The sequence below is a fragment of the Triticum dicoccoides genome, chromosome 3B, assembly GCF_002162155.2.
Source record: "Triticum dicoccoides isolate Atlit2015 ecotype Zavitan chromosome 3B, WEW_v2.0, whole genome shotgun sequence".
In the NCBI taxonomy this organism is placed as follows: domain Eukaryota; kingdom Viridiplantae; phylum Streptophyta; class Magnoliopsida; order Poales; family Poaceae; genus Triticum; species Triticum dicoccoides.
In genome coordinates this window covers 187943903-187960596 of record NC_041385.1, presented here as the reverse complement: position 1 = coordinate 187960596, position 16694 = coordinate 187943903, and positions in this window count along the sequence as shown.

Here is a 16694-nt window from a genome sequence, read left to right as displayed (position 1 = left end):
AATCCACCCGATCAATAACACCACATCCATAGGATCCAGGTGCCACCTGAGCCGCGTGCGGCCACACTCTCGATAGACCGTTGCACGAACATCGTGCACCGACCCACATGAGCGTTCTACCTAGACCTGGGCATTCTCCTATCTGGACCGGGTTTTGGGCTGGGCATGTCAAAGCCCACCTTGCTAAGTCTAGGCCTGAGCCTGCCCTGGCCCGGCCAAAAAAACACATATATAAGCCCGAGCCCGGTCCGAAGGGACAAAATGGAGCAATTTCGGGCTGGGCCGGGTCGGGCCTTCGTGTAAAATGCCTGGTTTCTAGGCCCAAGCCCGCCCGACAGACGCAACGGGCATCATTTTCAGGCCCGAGCCCGGGCCCGGAGACAAAGCCTGACTTGGCCTGGGTTTTTCGGGTGGTAGTGACCGCCAGTTGTCTGCCCATCATCTGGCATCATTCCCCCGCCGCAACGCCACCACTGCAACACCCGACAACACCCGCCGCCGAATCCTCATAGCACGCTGTCCCATCCGACGTGTACCCTCGACGCCGGGGATGGTGCATCGCAGCTCACGTCGAAGGAGTCTCATCGGAAGCGCGATTCGCAAGTCAACCGGAGAGAGCTTTTGAGGACCCGAAACCCTACACTCCCGGGAGGGACCCCGTCAGGGAGTGCAGCGGCTATGGGCTGCCCTAGGTCGGTCAAGCCGCCCCTAGAGCCTCGGTATTCGCAGCTCCCCAACACGAAGAACGAGGGAGGGATAAAATGTAGATGAAAAAGTTGTAGATGCGGTTGTGATTGTGTGTTGTTTTTTAATCGGCCGTCACCTCTTATCTACATAAGAGGCAGATGGACTTTCCGTACAATAAAAGGACTTGCCTTGCCGTCCAAATCATCAAAATCTAACCAAATTTGAACTTCTCACGACCTCCAGCCCGGATGTCCGGCTCTAGGCCCGGATGATCCGGCCTAGCCGAGTTCTTTGACAACAGCTCACTGTTTTGGCTCTAGAATCCACATACGACCTCGGATTTGGACGATTTTTATATCAAAATCATATGTCTCGACGGGACGCACAACTTTCATGTTGAACACTCATAACAAGAAAAACATACATATCATCAAAATATCAAACAAATACCAACTTCACATGATTATTCATAACAAGACTTCTCCCATGTCCTCAAGAACAAAAGTAACTACTCACAAATCATATTCATGTTCAAGATCAGAGGTGTATTGAATATGCTTAAGGATTTGAACATATAATCTTCCACCAAATAAACCAACTAGCATCAACTACGAGATGTAATCAACACTACTAGCAACCCACACGTACCAATATGAGGTTTTGGGACAAAGATTGAATAGAAGAGATGAACTAGGGTTTGATATAAGATGGTGCTGGTGAATATGTTGGTGAATATTGGTCCTCCCATGATGAGAGGATCGTTGATGATGTCGATGGCTTCGATTTCCCCCTCCAGAGTGAAGTATCCCCAGCGATTTCGCTCCGCGAGAGAGCAAAAATGGTCCTGCCCAAATTCCGCCTCGAAACGGCAGTGCATCATCCCAAAAAGTCTTCTTCTGATTTTTTTCTAAGGCAAATAGCATCATATAGAAGAAGGAGGGCCTGAGAGGCCTGCTGGTGGGGTCACGAGTTCACCCGGAGTGCCCCTCTTAGTATTTCTTCCAGCAATATTTTTTATTTATTCTAAAATAATTCTCCATGAGTTTTCAGGTTGTTTGGAGCTCTGGAGGATATCTATCTCTGCTATAGCTTTTTCAGTCCTAGAATTCCAACTGCCGGCAATCTCCCTCTTCATGTGAAACTTGCAAAATAAGAGAGAAAAAGGCATGAGAATTGCATCACAAAGTGAAATAATGACCCTAAACATAATAAATAACTGTAGGAAAACATGATGCAAAATGGACGTATCAGCAATCCCTTGTGAGCTTGAAGTAGTCATCGTGTGCCTCCACTCCCTCCATAATGCACAAAAATAATGGTTTGCACATACGAAAATGACAACGAAACCATGGATCATCCGAGAAAGTTGGGACCAGAGTAAAGTAGTCCTTGTGTATGCAGTAGCCGTGCTTCGGAGACCCTATCCCGATTGATCACTCTTCTTCCTGTGATTTATCCCTTGAAGTTGAGAATATTCTCCACCTGCCGGTCAATTTCCTCTTGCATGATCATGAGCATGTGATACATCTCCAATGTATCTATAATTTTTTATTTCTTCATGCTATTATATTATCATTCTTGTATGCTTTATATGTCATTTTATATTATCTTTATGGACTAACATATTAACTTAGTGACTAGTGCGAGTTCCTATTTTTTTCGCCTATTTCTTTGTTTTGCAGAAGAAACATACCTAACATGTCCAAACGTGATGAAACTTTAAGGTGATTTTTTCCTGATCAGGAGAGACCCTAGAAGCTTTGGGAGAGATCGGAAGACCCACGAGGGCTCCACAAACTCAAGGGGCACGCCTTGTGGGGGGGGGGGGAGGTGAACCACCAACACTTGTGGACCCCCGAGAGCCACCTCTTGACCTAATTTCGAGCCTATAAATTCCCACATATATTCCAAAACCCTGAAGCAAGACCCAAAACAATTTTATCGCTGCCGCAAGCCTCTATTCTTCCGTGATCCCATCTGGAGGCCTTTTCCAGTACTCTTCCGGAGGCGAAAACCGTTGGGAAGGCAATCTTCATCAACCTTGTTGCCTCCATGATGATGTGTGAGTAATTCCTTCAGGACCTACAGGCCATACCAGTAGCTAGATTGCTTTCTCTCTCTCTCTCTCTCTCTCTCTCTCTCTCTCTCTATTTGGTCTTTAATACAATGATATCCTCTGAAATCAATTCAATGTAATTCTCGTGGTGTGTTCATTGGGATCCGATGAATTGTGCATTTATGATCAGATTATTCATTATTATTATTTTAAATATTTTTGAGATCTATTTATGTGTGATTTTATAGCGATGTATGCTTTCTAATATATGAGTCTTCTTTGGCCAATTAGAGAGCAGATCTTTAGAGGGAGTGGTGCATAGTAGTAGGTTCAATCTTGAGGTGTCCTTTCTCTGTGACAGGAGAAGTTGCAAGACACATATTGTACTGTTGCTTCTAAGGATAAAACGACGGGGTTTGAACATATTGTTTAATATTACTTTATCTACAATATGTTATCATTCTTAAAGCATTACTCAGTTTGTCATGAACTTAATACTTTGAGATGCATGCTGGATAGAGGTCTTGGGGTGGAGTAATAGTAGTAGATGCAGTTGGATTAACGATCTACTTGTCAAGGACGTAGTGACTATGTGAATCATATCATGATCATAACTATGCACAATTCTGTCAATTCCCAACAATAATTTGTTTACCCATTGATACTATGCTTATGGAGATGCCTCTAGTGAACATATGGCCCCCGGGTCCATTCTCCATTATTACTAAAAATCTACAGTTGCTCGTTGTTTTCATTTTCTTTTATTCTATGTTATTTGCATGCTTATCACTATCAAATTTAATCCTTGCGATTGGCGAGAACAAGGGGATTGACAGCCCTCTTGCTTTCTTTGGGTGCAAGAATTTTCTGTGTGTAGGTACCGTTCATGTTGTTTGTGCGCCATCTCCTTCTGGTTTGATAAACCTTGGTACTTAACTAAGGGAAATACTATATGCTACAATACTATTTCACCCTTCCTCTTCGGGAAAAAACCAACACCTACCACAAGTAGTAGTAGAATCATGTCCACTTCTTCGTCCGAATCCGACGAATCGAAGAACTCATCTTCAATCATTTTATCAAGTTCCATTAGTCCATACTCCTCGTCCGATGAAGCATCAGATTTCATCTCTTTCCCTATGAATAGATCACAGAAAACTAGTTCAACCAATGCATCGAACACAGAGAGTGCAAGGGGCAGCCTGATAGTTGCCAGACGTAACGCGATGCTGTCCGGGCCGACGATGATGTCTGCGGAGGTGAGCACGGGAGAGAGGACTGTTGTGCCGGTGCTGACGGTGTTGAGGCTCAGAACGGCTGCGGAGCAAGGGTGGTGGCAGATTTATGAGACGTCCGGCACGGACGAGGAAGAAGAGAGGAGAGAGCAAATGAATCTGGTAGGTCGAGGGGATGGATTTGATGCAATTTGTGCTGGAGTAGGCCTGTCAGGTCTGACATGGTGGATGCGTCCGACCGCGCTCGGACATTCCCATATCCTCCCTACAATTGGGTTGGATACAAGGGGTGTCTCTCAGCCCGGGCGTTTGAGGCGCCCGTGTGGATTGGTTTGTTTTGACCGGTCAGTGACCGAGCCGTCCGCCCAGGCGGTTGAGGGGGGGTTGGGTGCTATGCTGTAGATGCTCTTAGGGTCCTTTCTGCATAACTTCTTGTTATAATCTTCTCCAGGTGGTTTCCAGGGTCTAGCACGTTGTAATTCATGTCAAATAGAATGTGGTTACTTTTAGAAAAATGTTTGCGCTTACGAAAATAGTATGGGATTCACCCAATTAGTAGTAAATTTACCCAGATAGCCTAATTTGCCACAACCAACAATTTACTAGGGGAGTGGATTTTCTACTTTTCAAACACATGCCCCCTTTATATTTCAGAAAAATATAAAAGTACAATTGTAAACTTATTAACGTATTTTTGGATGAGTAAATTTTTTTATTGAAAGAGCACATCCTCCCGAGGATACCTGGTACATTTAGAACATCCTACTTTATTGCGATTGTGACTCACAAGACACATCGTAAGATTGTCTGTTGCCTATAAAAAATTGTGACACCATTATGTCTTTTGATAATTTCAAGAAACTTCACTAGATATTGGGTTTTTTCGCAGTCAATTTAACTAACTAACCTCTTAACTACGTATTCCCCTCCATCCCGAAATAGACGACATATAAATTTAATTAAAAATTCAATTGTATATAAGTTTGACAAAATATATAGATAAATTGTTCAGAACTACAATGCTGAATAATACATATGAAATATATCTAGTGGTGGATTTGTTGATATTAATTTGGTACATATTGTCTTATCAATCAAATTCTTGGATACAGCGTGACCCCACACAGGTGTACTTCAATAGGTTTCATTTGGGTTGTACGAGTAGAAGAAGTGATATACGACGTTAAAGTACATGGTCATGCATAATGAAACATGTAAAAAAGGGTTAATTATCCTTTTGCCCTCAGTGGTGTCCATGTGCTCAGTTTTGCCCTCATATGCAAATTGTTCTCAGTTTTGCCCCTAGTCCGAGCACAGCAACTACGACGAGGCCAAACGGCCATATTTGAGTCCATTCCGTCCGCCGGCGTTAGCAGTTGTGGGTCCGGAGCTTACACGTGGGACCGCGTGGACGTGGGTCCGGAGCTGACATGTAGGCCCCTGCAACTAAGTCCCCAAATCATTCTAGCTCACACCCATCCGCCCGGCCGGCTGTCCTACGCCGCCGCCGCCGCCACCTGCGCCGCTGCCAGCACCTGCCCCGCCACCAGTTGCATGGCCTGCTCCGCCGCTACCTCCCTGCGCCTACGCTCCACGGCTCATTGTGACGCCCACCACCTTCCCGCGACGCCACGGGTGGGTCGCCCGCCACCTGCTCGATTCGCGGCGCGGCCTCCTTTCGTGCGCCTGGCCGGAGCGCTCAAAGGTGGGGGGCTGCTAGAGCTATTTGAACTAGGAGGAAGAACCCTAGGGCGAAATGGTGAGCAGCGGCGACCCCGGAGTATTTGGCGAGGCAGGCATCGGGCCGGAGATCCGCCGCGTCCACGACTGGGTTCCCGAGGGGTAAGTCTCGCCTCTTGTTTAGATTGAGCTTAGTTGTGCATTTGAACACTCGATTCGAGTAGGTTTGCCCAATTAGTGTGCTGATTGCGTCTCTGTTTTTCGCCAGTTAGGATGGAGTTGCGGTTTGCTTTCATGGTGCACATTAGAAGGGACCGGTACATGTTCGATGCAAAGGATAAGAAGAAATACCAAGGAGGTTTTGATTATCGGTTGCCAATGGCTAGTAATTGGAGTTTCAGACAATTTGGGGAGGTAATTTGTAGCCAATATCCTTGGGGTTTGCTTGATGAAGTGGTATACAAATACTATGATGGGGAAAAGAATTGGGTGACAGTTAGTAATGATGAAGAGCTAGCTACCATGTTTGTTAGGCATAAAGAGAAAGATAATTTTCATGTGAGGCTGCAAGTTGATGTGCTTGAGCAGGCATTTGGACCTAGGATGGCGGGTGCAACATCTCGGGGAGAATCAAGTCGTCGTAATGGCATCTCTAGCCAGAACAGTTCAGTTGGTGCACGGCGACGTGGTGGCTCGACAAGTGTGGGCAACAGCAATAGGGTCCCCCTTGAAGTGGAGCCTGATGGCTACAATTCCGGGGTTGATGAAGAGAAGTTATATTCTGATGTTATTCAGAATTTATGATGGGCACCTCGGGCTGAAAACCAAGATGAGGCTCACAATGTAGTCCGTGTGGATGATGACGCGATGGGTGAGGACGAAGACCTTGCAGCTGTTGAATGGGACCCTTTGAACCCTCAAATGGAAGAAGGTACAGTTTTTGCATCCATGAATGAGTGTAGAAATGCACTTGTGACATACTGCATCAAGGTAGAACGTACTTTCAAAGTTGACAAGAGCGATCAAGTACGTTACAGAGTGCACTGTCCGACTGAGGGTTGTCCATGGAGGCTGCTTGCAGCTAAAATGCGGAATAGCACTAATGTTCAGGTCAAAGTGAATCCTTTTAAGCACACATGCCAGGAATCAACCCTTAGGAAGGATACAATCAGTAGAGCCAAGTCAAGATGGGTGGCAGAAGAAGTAAAAAAGTGGGTGAAAGAAAACCAGTAAGTGGGTCCAAAGGAATTGCAGAAGAACATCAAAGATAAGTTCAAGATAGATTTACCATACATGAGGTTGTCCAATGGTAAACAACATGCTATGGATTCTATTTATGGTAACTGGCAGGAAAGTTTTCAATTGTTGTATTCATTCAAAGGTGAAGTGGAGAGGACAAGCCTAGGTAGTATTGTAGATATTGATCACCACACCGTGGAGTACACATTCAGGGGAGTGACAAAGACCAAGGAATGCTTTAGAAGGGTTTTTGTCTGCTTTGAGGCTTGTCGCCGGGGTTTTTTGGCAGGCTACAGGCCTTATTTGGCTATTGATGCCACTTTTCTCACAGGAAGGTTTAAAGGACAGTTAGTAGCAGCTTGTGCAGTTGATGCACATAGTTTTGTATTTGCAGTTGCCTATGGTGTGCTGGAGACAGAGTCTGAGGAGAGCTGGACTTGGTTTTTGCATAATCTCCGCCGGGCTATTACACATCCCAATGGGTTGGTCATTCATACAGATGCCTGCAAAGGTTTAGAAGTGGCCGTGGACAATGTGTTCCCTGGAGTAGAGCATAGGGAATGCATGCGTCACCTTGCTGCAAATTTCATGAAGAAATTCAAAGGAAAGGTGTATACCGACAATTTATGGCCAACATCTTTGACATGCAGTGTGAAGAAGCACAACTACCACTTGAGGCAGTTATACATGAATCCCAAAGTGAAAGAATACTTGGAAACACACCACTCCAAGTTATGGGCCAGAAGCCAATTCAGTGAAGTGAGCAAAGTTGACCATGTGCACAATAATCTAGCAGAGTCTTTCAACTCAACGATCCGGAAACTAAAGGGTCATTATGTGGTGGATTTGCTTGACAGGATAAGGATAGAATACATGCAGAAATTTCATTATCGTGCAGGAATAGCCGAGGCAAAATTCATGGGCCACATTATCATCCCTGCCGTGATGAATGAACTGAAGCTGAAGACAATAGGCTTGGAAATGAACATGACGCTTTGCTCGGGTACCACAGCAGAGATATCATATTTGGATAAAGAGAACAGGGAATGGAGATATCCAGTGGATTTAGAAGCTAGAACTTGCAGTTGTAGGCAATGGCAGATAACTGGGTTGCCATGCATTCATGCCTTGTTTTTCATCACTTCTCTCCCAGGTCCAGCAGGGAACATACAGCAGTATGTGCATGATTACTACTCTGTTGCAAGGTTCAAAGCCACATATGCTTATGCCTTGCCTGCTATGGAGGGAAAACAACAATGGGACATGGTGGACCCTGGATTCAAGCTTTGCGCTCCAGTTCTGAAGAGAGCAGCAGGTAGACCAAGGAAGAGTCGAATAAGACCTCGCAGCGAAGGAGCTGGACTTGGAGCGAGGAAGCGTAAGTGCACAAGATGTGGTGGGTCTGGTCATTTCGGTAAGTATTGTGATAACACAGTAGATCCAGCGTTCGTAGAGAGTTTCGATGAAGGCTTCGATGAAAATGTTGGTCAGCAGCCGGTTGCCTCAACAGATGATGAAAATGTTGGTCAACAGCCGGTTGCCTCAACAGATGATGAAAATGATGGTCAACAGCCGGTTGCATCAGATGAGGATTTTGACGAGGTTCCAAATGATGATGGTCAACAGCCGCATGATTTTGACGATGATCCAAAATATCCTCCAAATAATGATTCAAGTGAGGCTCCAAATGGTGATCCAAGTGAGGCTCTAAATGGTGATCATGGTGATCCAAGTGAAGCTCCAAATGATGATCCAAGTGAGGCTCCAAATGGTGACCAACCTTCTGTTGTTGTGAGTTCTGCTAGGTATGTAAATCTTGCAAGGGTCAAATACTACTGTACATCTATCACTTGACACGATCTCATTACCGTTTATGTTTGGACCCTTTATGTTTTGCACAACTCTATGGTAGGTTTGAAGAAGACGCGCAAGGTACCGACAACCAAGAGAAGAAGAGAAGAAACAATGAGCACAAGGTGCACGAGGAGCAAAGTGATGGCAAGAAGCTCAAGGAACAGACAGAAGCCCCAACGCTATCTATGAACAATTATGAAACATTATGAATAAGGAATGATGTTGTATTATGAAACATTTATCACTTGACATGTTGTATTTCTGTTGGATGATGTTGGACCTATGTTAGAAGTATGTTTGACATGATGTTTAAATATCTGTTGGATGATGTTTGAATGAGCACATGGTTTTTCCTTTTTTTGATTTTTTTGAATTTTGTTTTGCTCATTTAAATTCTGGTCAAACCTAACTTTGACCAAGATTTAAGCAAGTCTAAAACATCAAAATGAAAAACTAAGCCTGGATACTTCTTAGTCAATCCAAAATGAAGTTGTGGTGAGGTTTTTGAAATTTTCATGAAAAATGTGCTAAAAAGAGGGGTCCAAAGGTAGGGTAAACGGCCTCATTTCTAAGCAAGGTTTTTTTCGACCTTATCTAAATCAGCCAAATAACTTTCCTACACATATATTCTATATGTACAGACTATGTGCGCTGGTTTTTCCATTTTTTGATTTTTTTAAATTTGTTTTCCTCATTTGAATTCTGGTCAAACTTAACTTTGACCAAGATTTAAACAAGTGTAAAACATCAAAATGAAAAACTAAGCCTGGATCCTTCTTAGTCACTCCAAAATGAAGCTGTGGTGAGTTTTTTGAAATTTTCATGTTCATTTCCCCAAAACACTTCTCTTCACTTCATACAAGAGAGTTTGAGATACTCGAGATATCATACAATACACATGAACTTATCATTTAAATGTATGTAAAGCTTGTTTATCAACTTAAATCGTTAGTATATGACATAAGAAGACTATGTGCGCAGGTTTTCCATTTTTCTGATTTTTATTTAATTTATTATGCTCATTTGAAATCTGGTCAAACATAGCTTTGACTGCTCCAAACCCCTCCCAAACCCCGCTAACCCTAGCGCTGAATAAGGACCGTTCATCTAACCCTAGCGGTGATCAAGGGCCGTCGATCTAACCCTTCTAGAAGGAATCTGCGGGGAGGAGGGGGGCGATCCGCGAGATGCAATCTGATTGGCTGCGAGATTGTTTTTTTAACAAATATCGGACGCGCTGGATGGACCGTTGGGCCGTCTCGTTGTCTGGGCCTGAGATCGCAGTAAATAGCCCATCTCAGCCTTTCCAGGCCTTGCATGCATGGAGGCGGCTACGTGGGTTTGCGCATGCGCGGGAGGCGGCGACGTGCATGCATGCGAGTGAGGCGAGCAAGGCGCGCTAGGCGAGCTAGGCGAGCTAGGCTAGCGAGGCGAGCTAGGTGGTTCAGGGCAGTGGTTCAGGGCAGCGGTTCACATGCACTACCCGGTCAAAGATGCATCGTTTTCGTGCAAAAATTTAAGTGTGCAAAACGTAACGGATACACACACGCGTCCGGATTCACGCACGCACCGTTCTCATCCTTTCTCTCTTCCTCTCCCACCCACAGGCCTATAAATGGGGTGCCTCTCTTCCTCTCCCACCCACAAGCCAGATCCGATCCTCTCCAACTTCAAACACCCAAGCGACCAAGCCCTCCCCAAGCGAGACCAAGTGAAGAAGATGCAGTTCAACGGGCCGACCTTCCGCCGTCCGCCTGTGGTGCCGGAGCTGCGCTACCCACCGGGCGTGCTCGTGGAGAGGGAGCTCCGTGTGTGGGCTATTTCAAGGTGGAGGGGTTCCGTCGAACTCACCCGCGCCTTCCTCAGAGCCGGCTATGCCCACCTCCCACAGGGCTCACCGAGGATGTTCACCCTCAACGAGGTTCGTGACCGCGGCGGCATCCTCCTACTGCTCACGGTCACCTTCACCAACCCATTTGACGCGCGCGAGCTCCTCGGCCAAGTCTTTTGGTGCGGCTGCGAGGCCATCTTCTTCACCATCTACAACATCTACACCAACTACGAGCGCATCTTCCCCGCTCCAGGCCAGATGCACTCCCTTCCCTACGACGACGAGGAGGAGGTGTGAAGATGAAGATGGTGTTGAAGGGGCGCGCGCGGCCAAGGTGGAAGAAGGAGGTCAAGATGAAGATGTTCAAGCCCGGAGTCAAGCTCATCATGTTTGGTTTTCTATTTTGTTGCTTTTCTATGTCGTGTCGTGTCGTGTCATGTTTCATCATGTGTCCGTGAACTGTCCGTGAACTTATCCTTATTGTAATGGTACGGTGTGTTCCATCTTATTATGTGTGTTAAAAAATGTCCGTGCCCAAACTTATCATTTCTTCCCTAAACAAGTCATGAAGTTCGAGAACTTGTGGTTTTCGGAGGGGGTGAGAAGCCCTCTGTTTCATTCAAACAAAAAGTCATGAACTAACATGCAAATTTATTCCCTTTAAATCCTAAACCAAGTGCCACTCTAACCCTAAACCAAGTGCCACTCTGACCAAAATCATGTGGTAGTGCAACATACATTTTCAACCTTCCAACCCTCCAAAATTTAAGTGCAAAACAAAGGAAAACCACTCTCACGCGTGTGCAAACATTCACGGTCTCACTATTTTTTTTAAAAAAAATTCACAGTCTCACTATGTACACCTTCCTTCCCTACCCATGTCAAAGTCTTGCCATCTATCCTAGCGGTTACCAGCGCAGCCCTAAACACCACAAACGCACGCGGTCCTGGGTTCGAGTCCCCAGCCGCACCAATTTTTTGTGCATTTTCCACCCTTCATTTTTTATACATATTATGTTTTCCTCAATGTAATGCCCTTAAAAAATGTTCATTTATTTTGGCACCTAGCGTAAACCTCTACCAGAGCTGAGGCACATTTTCCATGACATTTTGGTCTTTGATTTAAATCATGGTGTATTTGAATTGGATTAATTAACAGCTCCAAAAAATTTCTAACCTTAATTGTTTGGCTCCAGAATAATTCAATTAGCTTCCACAAAAAGTTTCAGCATTATGATTTACTGCCTAAATTAAATCAGAATAGAAAACAAAAAAATACGCAAGAAAACCCCTGAATGGGCCTAATTGGATGCAGTTGGCCCATTAGTCTAGCCTACACTTGGCTCTACGCTCTGAATTTGGCCCAAGAGCAACCTTTTTTTCGGACAGAAAGGCAGAGCAGAGAGCTGCATTTCATTGATCAAAAGTTTCTGAATTCCTAATTTCTTCTCTTTTTTTCCAACATATTTAAATGTTGGTCACTTCTTCTCTTTTTGTTTCAACATTTAAACAACTTTAACCAACATTTAAACTAGGTGAATTTCTCAAACAATTTCAAGATTACAAATTCCTTCATAATTCATGCCTTTTCATATATTTTCAACATTACAACCAGTGCGATTACCATACCTACAAATGCCCAAAAGTATTTGCAAATGGGTATTGGTAGTGCTTGATCTTCAAGCTTCCTAACCTTCTTCTTCAACATCCTAAGCTCAATAGCTAGCTCTCTGTCAGTGCGTGCTTCGCCATCCATCTCTTCTTCCGGAGCTCGTGGTGTGGCCACTGCCGTTTGTGGCAGCATGCACAACCATTCTTCATGCTCTTCTTGCAGTTCATTCATCAGAGTCTTGGCCAGAGCATCGACCCAAAGAAAGAAGCATGTCACCTGCATGAGCACTAAACAGATCAACCCATTGCTCAAACATCCCGACGACGAAAATGGTGCAATTGCCCCGATTCTTACCCCATTCTCGCTGCACACGTAGAACGGACGATTCTGGTTCCTCGGTGTCTGAGAAACCCTTCGATCAACGCCCGCCCGGCACCGCGGACAGACGAAGACAGGCATGTCCACATGCGCCCGGCTCTGCATCCGCGAGGTGGCGCGGGAGCTTGAGGAAGACATGGAGCTCGGAGCCGAAGGGGATCTCAACGCCGCCGCGCCCTCAACTGCTAGCTTCCCACCGCTGCGCCCTCCACAGCTAGCTTCCTCCCGCCGTGCTCTCTCTCTCGCCGTGGTCACCGCCGTGCTCTCTGTCGCCGTGGTCACCGCCGCTGTCGCCCGCTTATATAGCACACCCGCCAACGGCTCTCTTCTCAACGGCTCTTTGCTGGGTCCCACAAGCCACGCGTGCAACAGTCTGAATAAAATTGGCCGTTTCTGCCGCCTGGTCCCACCTGTAAGGGCCGAGTCAAAAGGTTGACCTGACGGAGACGGCAGAGTTCACGGAACGAGTCGGTGCGCACGGACTAGGGGCAAAACTGAGCACAATTCGCATCTGAGGGCAAAACTGAGCACATGGACACCACTGAGGGCAAAAGGATAATTAACCCTGTAAAAAAAGTGGCCATATATTTTAGTTTGTTCAATTCGGTGGCCATGCAGCAATTGCGGAGCTATGTACAAGTTTGAGGGGGCCGTGCCCCCTAGCCCAATTGATATGGATCAGGCGGCTGATTTGATCCGAATTTAAGCCACCCGGTCAATAACACCACGGCCATAGGATCCAGGTGCCACCTGAGCCATGTGCAGCCACACTCTTGATAGACCGTTGCACGGGCATCACGTTGCAACGCAACACCGACCCACATGTCGCGTCCTACCTAACCCCGTGAATCACGAGTGGCAGTGACAGCCCGCTGTCTGCCCACCGTCTGGCGTCGTTCCTTCGCTGCAACACCACCACTGCAACACCAGACAACACCAACCACCGGATCCTCGCAGCACGCCCCCTAATTCGGCCCGATGGTTCACTATATCGTTAGAGGTATGCTCGCCTCTGCCTTGCCTCAAAGCTCTGATGGGTTGGTTGCTCCCCGGTGGACAAATTCAACTTCGGCATGGGGCGTAGATCCGAGACATCAAGATCCGCCAGTAGTCTTCCCAGATGCCTCCCCAGCCAGTTCTGCTGCAAATTGGGTAAGATCATAAAAATCCTAGTGAAGATACTTGTAGCATATTTGTTTGTTGTATTGACACTTGCAATAGGTGATTTGAACCACCAATTGCAGATTTGAACTGAAAAACTTGAGAAGATTCCATGTTCCCATTTATACTTGCACTGAAATATTTTTCCACATTCATGTTTGAATTGAGTGAATTGCATCCCAACACAAATGATGTTGCACAAAAAACAGTGAGTGTTGAGTTTTTTTATTGAATTCAACACAAGATTGTGCCCAAACTAGTGAAATGGCTGGAAAAAATTGCATGGGTAACAATGTGTTGCATTCAAAAATTTACCTGAACTTTTTTTTAGAAAATGTTGCCTGTTAAAATGCTTAGTTTACAGTAACTTGATGGTAAGTTATAGAGTCAAATTATCTGCACAAAAATTGTTGATGATGGATAACAATAGCCGAGGGGACTCCATTCAAACTTATAAGTTCTGATTTCAGGGGAAGTAAAAATGAAAAGTTGTTTTGATGATGAAGGTGATTTTAGCATGTTGCATTGAATGTGCATGTTTCAACTGATTTTTTGGATATATGAAGCATTTACATCATGTGGAAATACAAAGGAAGTTTCAATTCATAAAGCCTATTGCTTGCTTCCCTTTCACTGAACTAGTACTATGTTTTAGTGGAAGAGTACTTTATGTTGCAGAAGTAAGAAAAAAATGATATTGTGTGATGAATCGTTTACATCATGTCATATTGATTTGTTTCTAAAAATTTCTGATGGATCGTGTTATACTTTTGTTGCATTGTTGATAGGATACCAATGATGGGATAGGAGGTGAGGAAAGATTATGGTATCCAACTATGAACATACATCATGCCAGGCTTACATGGGTAAGGAGTGATGTTGTAACCAATTGTTTATATCTTGATCACCAATTATAGAGAGAAACAAGATAACATGGGACTATAACCTGACGAGTATTAACAAAAAATAATCAAAATGTATCAACATGAGATCTAATTTGCATCTAGCTGAAACACAACTAAACATGAAAAGTAGATGGTCAATTTGGTACACGGATAAATTATTGAAATTGGTTGTTTAAATGAATCTTTTCACATCATGTGTTTTAAACTGAAGCACATGCATGCACGCATGCGAATCGTTGGTTTAAGTGTTAAAAATTGATTCAAGGGTGTTCGATAGCACTTGAAAAACAAAGGAATTCTATCAAAAGATTTGAGTGGATGACATTTTTCCTCCAAAACATAATAGTAGAAATGAATCTCAAGTAAAAATACCTAAGGATTCCAAACCTGTGAATCAACAAACATAGATTCTTCAGAATCAAATCCTCTGAAATTTCTATGAAATTCCTTTAAATCAAACTACTCCCAAGACCAAGAGATGGAACTCACATGAAGGTGCCGGCACCCTAAGACTACGGTGGATACACTTCGCCCCATAGATGTTTATGTAAATTTCTACTTGAATTGAAAATATAAATCAAATGTTATTCCTAAATGTCAACCTTTACAATGGGTGCTGGTAATAAACAAAGGAGTGTGTTAAAACATCCACACCAGATCAAAATTTACAAAGTTGCAAACCTATATCTCTGATATGTCCTGAAATAAACAAATCATAGTACTACTACTGGGCCCTGTTCCTCGAGACGGGCCTGTTGCTGCTCTGCACCGTGGTGAGGATGGCATCCAGGACCCTGAAGCGGCCTTCCTTGACCTTGAGCTCCTTGGCCAGCACCCGCAGCTTCTCCTCGTGCATCTCGTACGTCCTCACGGCGATCCTCCGCTGGTCCTCGGCCTCCCGCTGGCGCCTCTCCGCGCTGGACGCGGCCGCCTGCGCCGCCGCACTCTCGCGGACCACGTCGTCGATCCTGCGCTGCAGCGCGTCGGCTCGCTCCGTCAGGCGCTGCACGGCCGCGCGCTGCGACGCTGCGGCCTCCTCCCGCTCCAGCAGCTGCTCCCGCAGCGCCGCCTCCTGCGACGTCGGGTTTGCCGGCAAGACGGCCGAGGTGATCGACTCCCAGCACGACGGCGACGACGACATCGCGATTGTTAATCCGCGCGGGTACCGACGATCGATCGCTTGGCCTTCTTGGAAACTTAACGAAAACACTAACGCCCACACGTGTGGGCGTTACCCAATTCGCCCACACGCCTGGATCATCGTTCATTGTCTTTTGCACGAATCTTGACACGAAAGGTGGATTTGGTGTGCCACGTAGGACGGGGCTGGTGTGTGGGCGTTGGAGAGTTTGCCCACATGCCCGCACCATGCTGTTTGCCAGCTGCATTGTGTGGGCGAACTGCTTTTCGCCCACACAGCAACCAACTAGGTCATGCGCGTGTGGGCGAACTGCTTTTCGCCCACACGACACTACTACCTTGTGGATGGCAACTGCAGTTACGCGAACGTGCAACTCGGTACACACATATGGCAACTGTGATTCTTTGCTACATGGCAACTACAGTTACGCGAACGTGGTAACTCGGTACACACACATGGCAACTATGATTCTTTGTTACACGGCAACTGCAGTTGCGCGTACGTGGCAACCAGATAAACACACATTGCAACTGTGATTAACAATACATGGCAATTATGGTTGGACCACACGTGGCAACTAGGTAAACACACATGGCAACTACTGTTTTGACCATATGTGACAAGTAGTTAATCACACACGGCAACTAAGGTTTGATTACACGCGAAAACTACCATAAATTAGACATGGCAACTATAGTTAACCAAAACAAATAGAGTTGACATGCTTTTACAACTACACTTGCCATCCCGGATGACTACATCTGCCAACCAGGATGGCAACTAAATCGTCATCCCACGGGGTACCTAACGTAGCTGCGTCCGGACGTGTGGGCATTTTTGTTTCGTGCCACACGCACGGGGTGGAGATGAGTAGTATTTGTTGGGCGTGTGACACGAAGTAGCCGCGCCCACACG